General features: G+C 38.4%; 1 protein-coding gene across 2 annotated transcripts in view; it reads right to left on the bottom strand.

Moving 5' to 3' along the window:
- Positions 1-16090, bottom strand: part of RALY (RALY heterogeneous nuclear ribonucleoprotein) — a 413228-nt gene extending 397138 nt beyond the window's left edge. For both annotated transcript variants that reach the window (XM_077251961.1, XM_077251962.1), the window contains exon 1: positions 15955-16090. The gene's annotated coding sequence lies outside the window, so the exon portion shown is untranslated. The remainder of the gene's footprint in view (positions 1-15954) is intronic.
- Between the last annotated feature and the right edge of the window lie 568 nt (positions 16091-16658).

The following is a 16658-nucleotide window of genomic DNA, read 5'->3' as shown; positions in this document are numbered from 1 at the left end:
TCATTATATTAACTTATTTAACAAAAAATCAAATACAAGGACAAAGACAACGATTAAAAAATAAATAAACCTGTTCTTCAACACCGTTAGTGCAAATAAGTAATGGTGTTATGTATCTACAGCTCCCAATTTACAAAGTGAACCATACCCAGGGTTGGAGATATGGTGAGCGCCAGACTCTTCCAACTCATCAGCTTCTCACAATCAATCTGTCCTGGCCAATTAACTCCTTTTAGTCCTATATGTACTAAAGCATTACTTCAAGTGTATCTCCCAATCACTAGGTGTCCCACAGCCATGTTACGGAATATTTATGCGTACTTGAGCTTTGAATTATTTTTTATACCTGTGGTAGCTATTCCTACACTAGTAAAGTAGCCCTTGGTTCATTTTGTTTTGTATATCCAATTATTGCTGCTCTATTTTATATCCTGAAGGAGTGTGGATGCAGCACACCATTTCTTATTTGCGCTAATAGTTTTGCATAACAGGTTTAAGTTTTTTTAATCTTTGCCTTTGTCCTTGTTTTCGAATTTTTGTCAAGTGAAGTTGATTTATTAGTTCATATACTCGGATGTGTGCATAGCTGGTTCCTTTTATGTCTCTTTAGTTTTTGGTTTCCATATATACTTTGATACCTTTTTGCTGCACCCCGACTAGGGCTCATGCAGATATCTGTGCAAATTGGTTTGATCACAGACTACAATGCATGGACTGGCCGCAGCTCTCTCAACCCGAGCATGAAAGCCTCATTGAAATATATGAAACTGTCACACCCAGGAATACCGTGACCAGCCTGTGCATTGTGGCCCAGGGTCGGACTGATATGAACAGGCGTCTGCATGAACCCTCAGACATTGGTCTGAGGGGCCCATCCACATTCCTGATTTCGATCATAACTTACCTGATCACTGTAGTCAACCACTGGCTTCAGCAGTCAGGTGACTGAAGAATGGGATATTATTACTTCCTGTCACAATGAAGACCACCACAGCAGTTGTGCTGAAGCAACAGGGGGTTGTTGTAGAGGTGAGTATAGGATCATTTGTTAATTTATAACATTTTAGAACATTCTCTGGCTTTCGACAAATTTTGGAAAATCCTATTATAGGCGGGTAATAAAGTTATATTATGGGTAATATGCATGTCATATCGAGAAGACCATGTCAGACATAGGCCACCACAGGGTAAAGGTAAAGCCACACACATCTTCCCCAGTTGAGCCTGTGGCTATAAAATCTGCTTCTATTTTTATGCAACAATTCAAAATAATATGCAAGTTTGATAAATTGAAAATCATGACACCTGAACTTTTTGTACTTAAGGAAAAAAAACTCTATAAACTATTTAGTAAGCAGTAAATGTGACATACCGGTAAGGTAGGTGGATCACTACATGGTTCCACCGGAAGTGTGTGCTCAGTGATCTCACATTTTTTTTAGGCTTAAAGGAAGTTGGGTACCACTGCTTTTTAGATTTTTGCAGCTTTACTCTTCATTACAAAAATAATTACAACTTTTTCTGCACCTGGTTTTTAATCTTTGCATTTAGTAAAGATTTTCCATAATCATTATGACATTGAGCTTTGTGTATAATCTGCACAGTAAGCACAGACAGCGGTCTTAAAGTAGTAAAGTGTAAATGCTGACTCTTCCTTTTCCATGATATTTAATGTTACTTTGGTCGTATAGTTGCTCTTTAATTAAAAAGCCTGTTAACATGACCTGCAGTTTTTTCACTCCAAATTGGTTCTAGCAACCATTATCATATTGTGTGGCACAGGCATAAAACAAATATTCAGCAGCTAATTTTAATATCTGATCTCCATTTACTGAATGTTATTGTACACACTGTTCTCTTTGAAAGAATGTTCATTAATTTTGAGTGTTCAAAAAAAGCAGCAGAAGAAGTTGGAAAGGGATTTTACTCAATGAGAACCAGACCATAATAGTAGTTAATGGGGTTTTCCAATTTTAGAAAGTTAGGTGTCCGACCAATTGATTCATTGTCAATGGAACTGCTGGAAATAATCAAGTGCTGTATTCTCCTATGTAAGGGGTTAACTTTCAATTTTGGGAAAACACTTTTAAAGACATTATAAAGGAGTTTTTGTGAAAGAATAAGTCTCAGTATTTTTTTCTCCTAAACCCTGCTTCTCTAATTCTGCAAACGCAAAGCTGCCTATGCTAGCAGTATGAAACAGTCATTAGTTCGGACCAGCGGAATAACCAAGCTGCTGGTCCAAACTGTTATTCTTCATGAGTGCCCCGCCCCCTGCAATCATGAAGCTGGGATACATAGGAGCAGTATGCTCCTGAAGAAAAATGAGACAAACCTTTTAAGTTTTAACCAAAAACATTTTTTGTGGGTAGCAAGGTTTGCTCTCCATTGCAGTGGACCACTTACCTAACCAAGTGGTTGGGCAGATAGAAGCCACTTTCTCCCCTAAAAACTTTCTACTGATCTTCAGTATTGTGAAAACTTAGTGATATACTGTGCTTAGGGCCTTCAAGTGTTGCTTCCCAAAAAATCAAGTTATCCCTACCTTATCGCTGGGAGTTTGACCATTGGACCCCAAGAAGATGGCAAGAATATGCACCTCTACTCCATTCAGAACATGGCTTCAGAGTTTCAAGACCCAGATCTCAGGATCTTTGTGGGTCCAACTGGTCGAACCACCAGCAATCAGCAAGTTATCATATTTCCATTGCATAGGGGATAATTTGATTTTTTTTTTTAATAACCCTTGAAGGATGACTTGTATTATTAGACTTTTCACAGTATTAGTTTAAGCTGGATTTTAGCCTTTAAGTGCCCACTGGTCATGAGCGAATGTGCTCAGATAATGCGTTATCCGAGCATGCTCGGGTGCTATTTGAGTGTCTTCACCATACTCAAATAATATGTTCAAGTCCCTGTACCTGCATGTCTTGTGGTTGTCTAACAGCTACGATACATGCAGCCATGGAGACTCAAACATATTATTTGAGTACGCTGAAAACACTCAGATAGCACCCGAGCATGCTCGGATAACGCGTTATCAAAGTACGTTTGCTCATCATAAGTGCCCACCACTCTTTTAAAGATATTCATACTTTGATGACTTCATGGACACTCTACCTTTTTAATATTAGTAGCTATATTATTATTATTATGATTATTATTTTTTTTAGCTGGTATGTGTTATGTATTATGTGTCTGCATTAATTATGCTGTTTATTACCCATTCTTCATTCGGTAATAACCTTTGAAATGCAAATGAAGGTGCGTCACATGATTGATCATTATTAGATAAAAGGGCAGTTCATGGGGTAAAGTGAAAATTGGTTCTTATTGAGAAGCATTACCCATTATAAAGCTTATTTAATTAATTCAAAGTAAAGTATCTATTAAGGTGTCTGTTAGAGGATTGATTTGAAATCTGTATTACGATAATAGCTCCAGAACAGCATATTCCATTTTTAATTGCTGTCATTCTACTCTAATCCTATATTGTATTGTTGGCTTTCTGTAGTTTTATTAGGGAGTAGCTTTACATCTGTGTATGTATAAGGAATAAAGGATTAATTAATAACTGCATAATTTACATTAGCTCACATTCCAGAACTCACAAGTGCTTGTCTCTAGATTATTATTTCTAGTCATTTAGTTTTATGTATTGCCATGAAAGAGAGGGGAGCAAAGAGTTAAACTTTTTTTTTACTCCATTCAATCGCCAATATATAAACCAGCCAAATTCATAAATCCAAAATCCCAAATTTTATGAATCAAGAGTCAGACTTAAAAGATTTTTTTGCCTTTCTACATGATAACCCAGGTTTAGCTAGTTCAGTAGTTGATGCTGAAAACATAAGAGATGGTATAAATGCAGCAAGTTTCCCTGTTCTTGTGTAATGTGGTGCGGTGCTGTAGCCATGGGCGAGGTGCTCATACTTCACGCCCCGGCAATTTACATAAAAACAGGGGTCCTGGCAGGGTGTGTGGATTTTTGCTATGGTGGCGCTATGCCCTTGAAGACCACATGGTTCCATTGTTTTTGGTTGACCAGGACAAGGTGTTACAAAGTTCAGTGAGGGAGACCACCACAAAAAAATAAACTGTTTTTTAACTGAATAATAACTTCTAATGTAATGTAAATACTATAAAGCAGATAGCAGGTGTATAACTTCATGGGCGCTTTTCTTTTAACATAGAACATCTTCATACACATTCTCTTTCCTTCCTGGCCTCACTCTGTTCTGCCTCAGTTAGTTCCTCTGCTTTCACCACAGCCCAGCACAGTATATCGTGAGCTTCCCTAGTCCCCAATAACAGCACTACAGTCCAGTAAGCAGGAATCCTTTACTTTGACCCTCAGTTCCACTTCCTTCTCCCCTTTTGGGAGTTTCTAATGCTACCATGGCTGCTACTACGCTTCTTTCTTTGCCCCGCCTCCCTTCGTCTCACTTTCCTTTCTCTGCTCTGTTCAGCTACCTTTTGACTGAGAGCTCTGTACCATCATGCTAGGCTTCCTGCCTCAGGTCCCGACACTTCTTCTTCCCTTTCTCTCTCTTTTCTAATTCCGAACTATGAATCGCTTTTTCTATAACACTTTCTCTACTCTGTTCTGAGTCTTACTATTGGCTGGCTCATCCTCCTCTCACCACAGGGACCACATTAATCAGACCAGGGGTGTGCTTTTGCTGCAAGCTTATACCTATCTAACATCCTGATAGGAAACTCTCTGTTATTCCTTCTCTTAGCCCCTCCCAGTCGTGCTAATCCCGATGATTAACTCCACCTCTTCCTGCCAACTATTTGTGGCTGGGCAAAATATAACTTCATGACAAACAATATAAATTATTAAACATACTACACATCATAATGCATTACAGTAATACACGTCTTCAAGGGTGAACATGGATGACACCTCCACGTCCTTACACTTGAATATGATACAGCAATCAACAATTAATCACATTATTGCCTGAAATCTGCCTGTGTAAATACACCTTTCTGGGAACGCGACCTACTAGAGAAGTAGATTGGTTGCATAGTAGAGATGCAATTATTTTTTTCACTTGAAAAAGACGCTAGCAGTGATGAGCGAGTATACTCGTTGCTTGGGTTTTCCCGAGCACGCTCGGGTGATCTCCAAGTATTTGTTAGTGCTTGGAGATTTTCCTCAGCTGCATGATTTACGACTGCTGGACAGCCTGAATACATGTGGGAATTCCCTAACAAACAGGCATTCCTCATATATATTTAGCCTGTCTAACAGCCGTAAATTATGCAGCTGTGACAACGAAAACTAAATCTCCGAGCACTAACAAATACTCGGAGACCACCCGAGCGTGCTCAGGAAAACCCGAGCAACGAGTATACTCGCTCATCACTAAACGCTAGTCCAGTGTTGAATTGCGTGGAAATAAAAACTGTTCAACTCATCTTTGTTCTTAAGGGTTTTTTATTACAGCAACGCAGCCCGATATCATGTTATCATCCAAACTGGTCAACTATCCTTGAGGATATCATCCCCCAGCCATGTGGCAGCAGTAGCTGATATCTTCAGGTGCTCCTAGGAGTTGTACCTGCACTCAACCTGGTGAGCACCTTCTTTTTACTTTCCAGTGCAGTTAAAAGGGTGTCACTCGATGGCCTGGTGCGCTTACTCAAAGGGTAAGCTAACTCAGCCACTGCCCTAATCAATTTCAGTTTCTCCAAAATGCTAAAAATAGGTAAAAAAAGTCACATTTACTTTACTGATCACCTACAACTCCCACTTTGAGCAGCAATTACATCCTGTTACAGGGACAGTGACCACTGCATCTAATCATTAGCAAAAGAGGTTACCCACTAAAGCCAATCGCTGGCTGCAGTGGTCACATATCTCTGTGACGTGACACCTTCGCTGTAGCCAAAAGTCAAATGTAAAGATCTGCACAGGATAAGGAAGCATTAGAATGGAATTCTTGAGGATTAGTAATGTTATTATGTTTGTCTTTATTATTTTATTTTTTAAAAACTTGCATTTCTAGCATTTTGAAAAAAAATGCCTCCCTAAACTACCTCTTTAATGGAGAAGAGCCCTAAATGTCCATGGTTGACCACTAATGGTTTAGGGATGCTTTGAATCTAAGAAAAATGCAAGGTGTAGATGGATCACTTTTTCCCTTTGTGCCTTTACCATACATTTTAACACTAAAAATAAGCAGATCCATTTCTGGAGGATCAAGCTTGAGTCAAATTTCCTGAAATTTGCAGTTTCACTCTAATTCAAACATTTTGATATTTAATTTGTTGCTGGGGAAAAAAAAACTTACTCAGCACCATTTACTATACTGCTGAAACATTAGAGAGTGGTCTAACAACATTTTATGTTGCTGTGTCGGCTTTCCTATAAGGCCCTGCAACTATGACATCTTACAGATTATGATACCTTTAACAATGGTAGTAATACCTGGGCCATCACAGATCAATGATTCTCAGTGGAGCACAATTTGTACGGCAGAGTCCTTTTCCATCACCAGAGTCACTGTGTAAGGCTGGGGTCACACTTGCTAGTGTGATGTGAGAAACTCACGTGAGTCTCTCGCATAAATACCCGGCACTGCCGCCGGCACTCGGGACCGGAGTGTGCGGCAGTGCCGGGTATTGATGCGAGAGATTCGCGTGAGTTTCTTGCCTCACACTCGCAAGTGTGACCCCCGCTTTAGTCTCTGTCTCCTGTAAAGTGTAAGCTCTAATGATCAGAGAGGTTATTTCTTTTTCTCACTTCTCAAGAGCTCTTATGATCAGCGGGATTCTCTGTGTCACTTCTTTAAAGTGTAAGATCTTATCATCAGCGGGCTTCTTGCTCTTTCTCTAGGATGAAAACTCTTAAGATGAGTGGGATCCTTTCTCATTCCTGTAAAGTGTCAGATCATCATCAGAGGGGTCCTCTCTCTTTATTCCAGCTGTAGAGTGTAAGCTTTTATGTTCAGTGGAGTCCTCTCTCTTTTTCTCACTTCTGTAGAGTGTAAGTCCTTATGGTCAGTTGGGTTTTCTCTCTCCCATGTGTATTTTACAAGGAATTTTAAGCTTTCATTTGTTAAAATACATGCATATTTATTAGCTGCAAATTGATTTTTTTGTGAATAATTTGAGTTTCAAAAGATCTGCTCATCTCTAGTTAGTTCCTCAATATCACCGATTCCGTGAGACAAAAATATTTTAAATGTTTAAATTGTTTGATTTTAAATATGGATAGCTTTTTTTCATGATGATAAAATAGGGAAAAGTAATCTGTTTTTTTTTTAAGTAGCACTTTTAATTCTAAAGAGCACCACTCTTGTCTTTGTGGCTGTTTCTGGTATTCCAGATAATCCCTATTCAAATTAATTTGAACTAAGCAGTAATTGTCACTCAATCTGGAAAAAATATTACCTGCCAACCTGTTTAAAATCATCACTTCCATATGAAACATGATGGAAACGTTGTGATATTTGGAGCAAGCTCCACTTGTTAAGACCTGCTATCCTTAGTATCACTCTCATCTATCTTCTAGACCTTTTGGATAGCATATTTAGGCTACTACCATCGAGACAGAGAGACTAAGCTATTCAAGTAGTTTTAAATGTCACATTTTATTCCTAACATTAAAAATGCAACTTGACTGCCAACCAACTGCAAATTAGTCTGTGGTCCCTAAAAATTTATGAGAGTACAAAATAAACTTCTTACTTCAGGTGACATCAATTCGACCTGGCAGGAGCCAGAGTATCAACCATTCGGGAAAAATTTTACATGTTTGGAGAAGTGGGTATAATTTCTAACTCATTTTCTGAAGTTAGAAACCACTTGCATACTACGTTACCTTTATTCTGCTGGAGATTCAGTGCTTATGCTCTGGCGGTCCTTATAGTTATGTTTTCAAACGGTTGGTATATAACTGCTTCAGCCAATCGGTAGTCACATGCGATATTACTCGCATCGTGACACTATGTTGAGCAGTGATTCCAGGTCAGCAGCTATTATACTTGCTAAAAGGCTATGCAACAATGGGAGCCTAGCTTAATTTATACATAAGGCACTGTTAGTGATATTGACTCTGAATGTAGAAGGAAAGAGTAGGAAAATGCAAGGAAAGAAGGAAAACATAAGGGAAAAAAGTGAACATAGAATTTTAATTTTTTGAGAAAGGCCCCTGTTAGAAGTTTGATTAGAGTCCGAAGAATATTTGTTATATCCCTGAAAGTCACAGTATTATATATTTATAGGATGACTAAGAATTGCTACCTGCGTTAAAGTGGAATTGGGAAAGATTAAAAAGGGATAAATGAAGAATTTAATAGAATTACATTGGATTCCCTTAGTTCCTTTCTTCTTTATTTCACAGCTTATTTGGCATTTATTCAGGACCAAGGGTTAATAATATCTGTTATGTTCAGGATCAGCAAACAAACTCAAGGTCAGGGAGACTTCCAACCCAAGTGACCTTGTCGTTGACAATACTTCTTCCCATCTCTAAGTATCTAATCACTGTCATTTATAATAAGCCAGCTGCCTTTGACACATTGAGTTTCAGCAAGATGGGACTGACAGAACAAAATAGATCTAGGGACATCGAGAAGGAATGCAGGGAATGTGATAAGTGACAACCTTTTATGAGGAGACTATAAAAAAATTACGGTAAACTGCCAGGCCTTTTTGATTTCTTTGGAATTTGTTACCTGCAGACAGAAGGAATAAGCAAAAAATTTCTTATAGGTGACCATGGCCTAGAAAGATGCGCAAAAATGTTGATATTCTCTAAACGGAATGTGGAAGCAGAATTGCTAAAGTGTTAGATTATAGATTGTTCTCCTACTTCACAAGAGTCTAAAAAACTCAGAGGTTATAGTTATCCATAAAGACAAGATCTCCCCACTCTTCTGCTGAGGAGTGGAGAGATCCAGCCAACTATACATGCCTTGTCCTGATGAGGAAAGTAAAGTTAATTCAGGGGGACAGCCTGATCTGATATCTGGGATAGTGTTAAGAAAATGTTTATAATAAGTGTCCACTCTAATTTCCGAATTCTGTGCTGATTTTTTTTTATCAAAATAGTGTTTGCAGATTTATTTTTACTCATAATGACATCCAAATCCCTTGTATAGATTAGCTTATATAATTCTTCCTTCTGATGCCATCATTAAAGAGATATTAGACTCAATAATAAAACAATATGCAATCCTATTTATCACACAGTCTAAAATATTGAGATGTCAATACCCTGCACTTGCCTGAAAAGATTGATTAGGATAAAGCCAATCAAAGCATAAAACCACATGTGGCCTAAACGTGTTGTCCACTACTTAGCTATTGATCACCCATCCTTTGAATGGGTCATCAATATCAGTTTGGTGGGGGTCCAAGCACCCGGCACCCATACTGGTCAGATGTTACCAAACCAACTCCAACCAGGCTCAAACAGTATATGGAGCCAGAACTGTACATTGTGTAGTGCCATCCCCAAGTACTGCCGTTGTATTTATTTTTTCTCACATAGGAGCTGAGCTGCGGTACTCAGCAGCAGCCACTACACAGTTTATGGAGCTGCACTTTACCAGCTCAGTACAAAGTTTCATATTGATGACCTCTTCTAAGAACAGAAGAAAATCTGTATATTTTATTTAGCCATGATTTTGCTATAGATTCACTACAGACTAGAAATAACCATATCTGACAAGATTCGAATTCACCAGTTTTTGCATGTTTTTCCAGAGAAATTTGATTTGCAAAAAAGTTATCCTCTGTGAATTTAATATCCCTTATTGTGCTCCGGGGGCTCTCCAGAAACTATAGCATAATAAATGTAAGATGTAAAAATAAGGACATTTTTTTGATCAGCTTATTGCTCACCTGTCCAGCCCCTCTGCTCCTCACTGTCACCTGTCTGGTCATCATTACATGTTCTGATTACCAAAACTCATGCTGAAATCCCTTGGCTTCTCACGGTGGGCTGGGACTTCTGGCTCCGATGGTGCCTGCCTATGTGCTGCGCAAGCATATGCAAGGTCATGGCTAATGCCGCAAAAGTCATGCATGAACTTTTACAGAGAGCTTTTACGGGCCCTCATCAAAGTGAAAAGTATTGGCCCAGTTTAAAAGGCCTAGGGATTTCAGCGTGAGTGGAGACAATCTGATGAGGGCCGGACTGGTGATGTGGAGGTGTGAGACCAAGGATTTGTTTTACGGCTAGCGGCCACAGTTTTCCAGAATCCACAGGGAAAAAATCCAAATTTTGTCGAATGCAGATTTTTGGAAAAGTCAGTAAAATTAAATTCTGCTTAAATTTTTTGGCTAATCTTTGCTACATATTTTACCCCATTTACTGAGCAAGGTCAAAGTTCAGCTGTGTTTGGTTCCAATGAGCACAGTTCTCAATATTAGTTTCTGCCATGCCGTTGAGTAATAGGAAGGAAGGAATTCATCACAACCATCCAATGTTAAACTCCAGTTTATTCACAAGCCATTAAAAACAAGGATCCGAGGAAACCACATAAAACTTGACACGTTTCTGGTGCAACCAACACATGAGCCCTTAGTCATAGGACGTGGCACCCTCCCCGTGTATCTCCATCCTTGACACCGATTACCTCACAGCATGGTTTGCTCCATCCATTTTCCCTTTTTCCCTTTTCTCTTTACTTTTGTAGCTGAATAATAGTACAACTTGTGCAGTATTCCTTGACACAACACATGTACATAGCCCCCACCTCTGTTCAAAATGGAAAGTGTGTGAGGATAATAAAAATGGTGGTAGGAAAAACAATATTTGACACCTTTAAGAATCCACATACACAGTATACTAAAACATACTAAAGTTGGCCAAATTTACTGATTATGGTATTATTATTATTATTATTATCTGACAGTCTAATGTATATGGAGCTTCCTGAGGCCACGTACTGAAGTATTTGGTGCGTTTTTTTTACATCAGGAGTGGGTGACAAATGCAGAAGTGGTGATGTGTTTCTATTATACTTTTCCTCTAATTGTTCAACTCATGATTTTAGCTTATAAATACTGAGGTAAAAAAAGTCAACGAAGACTCAACGTGTGACCGTGGCATAACTCTCCATCTACAGATGTTGGGGAAGAAAAGGATGCAGGAGTCTTTTAGCGGAAACATATAATGTCACTGACGATCCCAGTATTCCCATGTATGGAAGAGTGCGGAGAAATAGCTGTTCACTGGCATCTAGCTTATGTTTATTGGGACCTTTAATTTATACCACTGATGTTATGGTGTTGTGAATTTGTAATTTTCCTTATGTGTATGTAGGCCTTTCTTTGTTTGATCCAGTTTTCAATACCTTATAGACATAGTGTAAAAGAAAGCTGATGTTGCAATTTTTACTCTGGTCTTGTTGTCAGAGAGGGACTTGGGCTCAAATTTTGCATATGGACCCAGGGACTTCAAGTTAAGTCTCTAGTTTACCTTTTACTTCTTAAACAGGTCAGTTGGTGTATTAGTAAAATGGCCATATTGTTTATCAGACTAATATTGTAACCCCTTCGGGAACCAGAACTGAGGTGAAAAACATTTTGTCTACAATTCAGCCTATGTTGCCCTACAATTAACAGGCAGAAATAATGGCAGTAAGAGATTATAGCTTACAGTGGTAAGTTCCCTTGAAATGTATTGCTGTACTTAAAGACCACAGATTATCAAAATAATTACGTTTCCAAGAAACCAACAGTTGTGACAAAATCCATCCATGTCAGAAATGAGCACAACAGAAAGCCCAGTACACTAGAGTATGTTAACATATAGGCCCCAAGTCAGCAAGTAAATAGGTCCTTATAGTTAGGATAGTGTCATTGTAAGCAACTCAGTGCATAAACTGCATCAAGCGGCTGTGTAACTAATAGAGGGGGACGGCCAATGAGGACAATTAATGAATGGGGGACTCTAGTCCAGATTTTGCCCTAGCACCTAGTGTTTATTGAACTACATATTGAAAAATCACTTTTCTGATCTTGCCAAACATACCGTATTTTGCAAATATCATAAACTGTGAGCATACATAGAAGTAAACCCTATTAAGTCCAATTGATTTCCTCATCCAATAGTTATATAGCATGCCTTTAATACATATCTATCATTCTAGACACTTAGGGCCTGAATAATCAAGACCAGCGTTGTTCACACCGGTCTTAATGAAAGGGAATGCTGGAGTCCAAAGCTCCTGAGTCATGAAGTGGTATGCCTTTTCATGAATTGGGAGTGCCTGGAGAGTGGTGTACACCTCTGTGTGAGCCTCACAACAAAACCTACTCGAGCCACTGCTGGAATAAGATTTGTGGTGTAGCAAACACCTCTGCTGGTCATGAATTTGATGAGTGTCGGTTGCCTCTACCCCATTTCGATAGAGCTTGGAGAAACTGAACACTCCAGAAGTCACAAAGTTTAATTCCAGTGCCGAGTGGTGCCTAAATTTTGTGACTTTTCAAATGGTTTTACTCAAGAATTCTGGCTCGAAAGCTTTGAAGAATTGGGTCCTTGAGTGCAACAAATGTGACCAGATGTGAAAGGCGAGTGCTTAAAACTGCACCACTGTGTTTAGCTCAAAAGTTTAGCTAAATGAATGTCTCCAAGCTCAACTCAATAGCTGGTGTAGAGTTAGTAAAAAATGTCAAAACATGCACTAGATTTATCATCAAATATAAGCCATTGTGATAAATTTGGAGATACAGGTCCATCAAGTCCACTCTATATTCCTATAAAAACCATGTGAGTTAGTTGTAAATTGCCTCATATTATGAAGGGAAATTCTTTCTTGGCTTCCAAATATGGCAAACAGAGCAAATCCCTAGATCAATAAACCATCTCTACACATCTAATGCCTATAAGTTTTGATAATAAATCTTATAAGAAAGGCATTCAGCAGTCTCTGGAACACCTTCAGGAAATCAATGCTCACAACTTTATGACCTTGAGGCTATAAGGTTGTCATGTTTTGGCAGGTGGGCTCACACAATTTGATCCAAATGCATGCTAAGAACCTGACATTTTTAATTAAAGTGCATAAAGTGGTCATTTCAGATAATAAAATGTTGCATGTGTGCGCATAACTTCGTGTTTATAGGTTGCTATTCCATGTTTTTATTTGGTTGCTCTTGCATTACCGTCACAGCAGATTTCTACCTGCACGCTAAGAAAGTGCACAGTAAAGGAGGTGCCAGCAAACTTAGTCTTTTGCAGCTTTTACAGAAAAGAATTCCTGTCTGTGTTGATGGTAAAACCCAACCATGGATATAAATTCAGGACACCACATAGTTTATATATTCACTTCTTTATATGTGTCTAAAATAGATCCACTACCTTGGATTGCCCCCATGTTTCAAAAATTTTGATCATATTCCGAAACTACTAACACCTTAATATTAGGCATAATGTATAAGTACATTTTAGGTTTTTTTTTACATTTTCTCTATGAAATGCTTTTAGGCTTTCCTGTCCATTCTAACAGGGAGAGCCTGGACCCTGCTATAGTTCACACATTTCAGGATGTTTTGAACACATAGGCACCATACATGTAACAAGCTACTTTATGCTTTATTACAACAGGAAGTTGGTGTAATTACAGCCCCTTAAACCGAATAGGAATAGGGTTTAATATAATGGGAACAGTTCCTAGAACAATAATCTCTGGGGCCCACATTATGTGATTAATTACTCAATACTCTGAAGATATTTCCAACTCATAAAGTTCCTAACTAAATAATTATGATCATGAATTCCTGGGAAATAGGGAAAACACAGGGGATGGTAATCATGAAAGCTTATCACATGCTAGAGCGTCTGTCCTTAAGACGCATCAATCTTCTACCCCCACGGGGGGCAGCCATTTTGTTGGCAGGGTCAATGCTTATGAAGTTGCTCATATGAGTAGTCAAATCAGTAAGGAATGAGCCTATGTATGTTTGGAGGACTTCTACACGGAGCCTTGATCTGGTTTCTGTTTCTAACTATCAGATATTATTACATTAATGGGATTTAATCAGTGCTTTGAGTTTGGCAACATCCTGTTCAGTAACTCATAAGGTCCAAAGAATACAAGCATACCTTGTGCACGAAACCATAGCAAACATTGACCAAATGACACCAACAAATACTGCATCTTGAGCATCCAGGCACAAGTTTTGGGATTAAGGTGAATGCTTCAGATGCTCAGGTCATTAACGCTAGTGATGCCACCATTAATAGTGACAACTGAAGCATCAATGTGCTAACGCACAAGTCACTTCCCCCTAAACCTGGTTCATTGTTCAATTTTAGGCCACATTCACACTTTCGGTATCTTACATCAGTATCTGTAAGCCAAAACCAGGTGAGGAACAATCCGAGGAAAAGTATAACAGAAACATATGCACCACTTCTGTATTTATCACCCACTCCTGGGTTTGGCTTACAAATACTGAGGTAAAAAAAATCACTAAATACTGGTGGTCTAAGTAATATTTACACATTTCTTGCTAAACATATATTTTTAAATGTTTTCAGTGGAATTGTGCTAGTTTGTAAAAAGTTGAGTTGACTGTAGATGAATGAAATAAGCTTAACATGCACCCTTATGTATTGTTCCATGGGAATTACAGGTACACAACGCCAAGGTGAACTTTCCGATGCCTCCTGTTCATTTCTGCCGTTTTTTCCTTTTCTCCTTTATCACGCCCACATACTTAATTGGTGCTCAGACGGAGAGAAAAGAGCAACATAAATCCAATTACCTGATAATAGGATGGACCTAGTGAGATCTGACAACTAGAGACCCCGATACTGATGCGACATTACGGACCACACTTTACATGCTTGTAGCAAAAGTCAAATTGAAATATTTAGATCTCAGCCATCTTTTAATTGAAGTACATTGGACATTGCTTTACAACGCTATGTTTACAATAAGGTGAGAGTGATATAAATGTATAGATGCTTTTATCCTATTACCAGCAAGGCAAGGCATTGTAGTGATAATTCAAGGAGAGGCATTTCTACAGTACAAAACTCCTATATAATGGCTGAATTAAATACAGGGAGAATTCTCCTTGGTATTTCCTCTATCCCAATAGGTAATACTAATAGTTTGGCATATTTCTGGATTATATACCTCAAAGTGTGAACATCTATGCACAGAAAAACAGCAACGTCAAAGCTTGAACTGCACTCGAGCAAACAAAAAAAATCACAAAAACCTCTGAAATCTCAAACATATGCAAAAATCCATACAAAAGCGCTATCTGTTTAATGTATCATTTATTGCAATTCTCACCAACGGTTTAACAATACAATTGTTATTAACATTCGTTCTATAATTTGTCAGACTTAACCCTCAGCGTCTGAGAAAAGACTCTAAATTGAGTGCTGATCATTGCAACGAAGGCCTGCATATATGACCAGACGTGTCCATTCAACATCGTCAATGTTCTGGTGATAATAGATATAAATTATGTTAAAAATCACTGGGCGTCACAAAGAAAAAAAAAATCTATCACATCGGTAAGTCACATGTATTCACACAAATACATTCACTTATAATTGTTCAGAGGAAAAAAAATAAAACAATTATAATTCCATTTTTTTTTCAAGCAAGATCAAAAATCTGAAAGAAAAAAAAAGAAAAGAAGAATAAAGCAAAGAAAAGAAAACAAGACGGCAGTAAAGAAAAAAAAATCAAACAGAGACGATGTTAACAGTATTCATATACTCTAAAAATATAAGAAAATAAGAAATGAACCCATAATTATGTGGGAAATAAACTGGAAAAATCCTTTTTTTTTTTTTTTTATAGCAGGAGCAAACCAAAAATTCAGAGCCTAAAAGTTGTGACATTCATCAGAATACAGTACACAGCAAAACTGGTTGATTTTTTGGCCAATTTTTCAGAGACAAAAAAAAAAAAAAAAAAGAAAAAGAAAAGAAGGTAAAAAAGGGAAAAAAGTACTCACCAAGCAAGAAAATGTCAGAGGTAAAAAGGTCACAAGAAGAAGAGAGTTAATAGAAGGAAGGTAGGAGGAGAGCGAGGAGTAAGTGTGGAAAAGGGCAGATGCTCAGATACAATGTATCAGCTGCTGTACCAGGCTGGATACAAAGTAACAGCATCAAGGGACTACAGGCTGCATACTACCCACTGGATCAAACCATTGCACTGACGTGGGGGGGTTGTGGCATTCGGGGCACTTCAAGCCACTAGTAATCAAAGCTGCTAATGCTTGATTGTATGTCTATACGCTACAAGGATTTTATGCAACTATTCTTATTGCTACATTTCTTAATGATGAGTATCTATTGATACAATGGTTTCCCTTTTCATCTCTCACACCCCTGCTCCTTGCTCTTGTCGTGGTCAAGTCCAGTTGATGCCTTATTAAATAGCTGGAGCTGTATAATGTGGAGCTTCAGATGAGAAAGGAGGGGGAGAGAGGTGGATCTGCTTGTGTGAGCTGTCTGTGCATGATTAATCAAGTCCAAATCACACTATTTGTATGCCTGTTAGACTTGGGCTCACTTGTGTGTCTGTGGGCATGTGTGCGCCTGTGTGCTTAATGCAGGAATACAAATGAATGCATACATTCACACTGAAGAATAATCGCTAAGTGCTCGCTACAGCGGGGACTCATGTATCAATGGAGGGGTTTGTAAGACACGTTTT

The sequence above is a fragment of the Ranitomeya variabilis genome, chromosome 4, assembly GCF_051348905.1.
Source record: "Ranitomeya variabilis isolate aRanVar5 chromosome 4, aRanVar5.hap1, whole genome shotgun sequence".
Lineage (NCBI taxonomy): Eukaryota > Metazoa > Chordata > Amphibia > Anura > Dendrobatidae > Ranitomeya > Ranitomeya variabilis.
Note: the sequence above shows the minus strand (reverse complement) of the source record. Positions and strands in the feature narration are given on the sequence as shown.